This window comes from Schistocerca americana, chromosome 9 (genome assembly GCF_021461395.2).
Source record: "Schistocerca americana isolate TAMUIC-IGC-003095 chromosome 9, iqSchAmer2.1, whole genome shotgun sequence".
Classification (NCBI taxonomy): Eukaryota; Metazoa; Arthropoda; class Insecta; order Orthoptera; family Acrididae; genus Schistocerca; species Schistocerca americana.
In genome coordinates, this window is record NC_060127.1 from 127,561,762 (window position 1) to 127,564,357 (window position 2,596).

Here is a 2,596-nt window from a genome sequence, read left to right on the forward strand (position 1 = left end):
CGACCTCCATTGCGTCGGGGTACCCGACGCACGATGACGTCATGTCGTCCGGAGCGGGCAAGAGTTCCATGGCGGAGGACAGCTGGGCACGGGAAGCGATCGGCGGCGCGTGACCCAGGGAGGCGCTTGGCGGCTGCAGCGAAGCGTCGAATGCGGGCGGCGCCGGCGGGAGAACAGGCGGCGGCGGCGGCTGCGGCGGCGCGTCGCCATGGGGCAAAATGGAAGGCATCGTCGGTAACACCTGGGGGTGAGGCGAGCCAGTAGATGGGTCCCCAGGGCGCTGACCGGACGGCACCGTCGCTGAAAGCAGACGGGGAGCGGCAGAACCCGTGCGACGACAGAGGCGCAGCTGATTGAGATGCCGACGCACCTCACCAGAGGCCCCCAAAATCAAATACATCGCGCGGCCGAGGCAGCGAAGAATGCGCCCTGCGAGCCAACGCCGTGATCCTCAATAATTGCGATAAAATACAACGTCGCCTGGAGCAAAAGCAGGAGTCTGCCGCTGCACAGGAACCTGATGCGGCGGGTGCAGCAAAGACATCAAGGTTTGATGAGGACGACCATGGAGCAACTCAGCCGGCGAGCGACCATCTCGGGGCTGAGAGCGATACGATGACAAAAAGAGCAACAACGCGTCCTCCCGAGAATGCGACTCTTTCAACTTCAACATCTGTGACTTGAAAGTCCGGACCAAACGTTGAGCGGCACCGTTTGACTGAGGCGAAAACGGCGCGGATGGCAGATGTTGAATACCATTGGCCTGGCAAAATGACTGAAATTCTGCTGACATGAATTGTGGGCCATTGTCGGAAACAATAGTCTGCGAAAGACCTTCAATGCAAAAGATAGCAGACAACGCTTGGATGGTGGCAGAGGACGTCGTGGAAGACATCCGGACAACAAAAGGAAAATTACTGAAGGCATCTACCAGAACCAACCATCGAGCATTCCAGAATGGACCAGCAAAATCGATGTGCAAGCGTTGCCAAGGGGAAGTGGCTTTTGGCCATGCAAAGACTTTCCGCGGCGGTGCGGATTGTTGTTCGGCACACGCCATGCAAGAAGAACACATATTCGTAATCGCAGCATCGATTCCGAACCAAGTACAGTGCTGACGAGCAAGTTGTTTCGTTCGCACTATACCCCGATGTCCTTGGTGACGAAGCCGTAAGACAGAGGACTGTAACGAACGTGGGACCACGACTCTGGACTGATCATTATCAGAACGCAACAACAAAACACCATGTCGTACAAAAAGTCTCTCCTTATAAGCAAAAAATCGGCGAACCAACGGATCCTCGATCCGAGACTTTGACAACGGCCATTGCGTATCAACAAAACGCATAACGGTAGCAAGGACCGGGTCAGCAGCTGTGGCTGTAGCTACATGAATGTCCATGGGCGAAGGTCCACGAGCCTGAGTGTCCTTGGTTCGATTCCGGCGCGAAGCAAAGGGCCTGGAATGATTAAGAGTGTCTGATCTGAGCTTTTTCTGGCAAACACTTTGAACATGTCCTTTCTTATTACAGAAAAAGAAAATAGCTTGGCGTGACGGGCAATGTTCACGCGAATGTCTAGTAGCACATCGCGGGCATGATTTCACTGCATTTGTGTGCTGGCGCGGCACACCTGGTTTAGAGCGTGGCGGCAGCTGTATGGACGTGTGTGAGGGCATTTTACCGGGCCGCGCAGCGCGCCCGGTAGGACGGTTAACGTTACACACGGCCGGCGAAGTTGCAAATGAGTCCTGAGCAAAGTCAAGAGTGTCTTGTCTATCCAATATCTCTATCACTTGTTGAAGGGAGGGATTAACTAGTTTCAAAATCTGTTCCCGTATGCGAACATCAGAAACGTTCTGCGCAATTGCATCGCGTACCATTGTATCTGAATAAGGAAGGCCACAGTCACATTCAAACGCACAATCCCTAGTAAGGCCTTGCAAAGTTGCAACCCACTACCTATTAGTTTGACCGGCCGTACGTTTTGTACGAAAGAAAGTATACCTTTTTGCAACGACACTGACTGTTTCTTTCAAATAGGCGTCCAATGCCGACAAAATTTCTTCGTAGGACAGAGTTGCTACGTCGCGTCGGGGAAACAATTTCACTATCACACGGTACGTTTGCACCCCTACACACGACAATAAATGAGGCTGCCGCTCGTTACCTTGAATTCTGTAGGCGGCGAGATGAAATCCAAACTGGCATGACCACTCAGTCCAGGTCTCTTGCACTGGATCGTAGTGCCTAAAAGGCGGTGCAACTGCATGTTGTGGCTGCGGTAGCGGTGAAGCGGCGGCTGCCGCATCGGTTTGAATGGCACGTTGACCCTGGACGAGCTGTCCAAGGGCAACCAATAACGCCTGCGTCTGCTGATTCTGCAAGCGATAAAATTCAGACAGTACATCTGGAGATTGTGGCGAAGCCATGACACAAGTAAATGTAAGCAATTAGAAAGAACACGTTTCCCTCGTTGCCAATGATGTGTTGGCAAATGTGCCAACACCTTGTAGATAGAGGAGGCCGAAATCTAATGCAGACGGGCGTGAATTCTGGAACAGGATAAGTAGTGAATTCTAATAAGAAAAGTATGC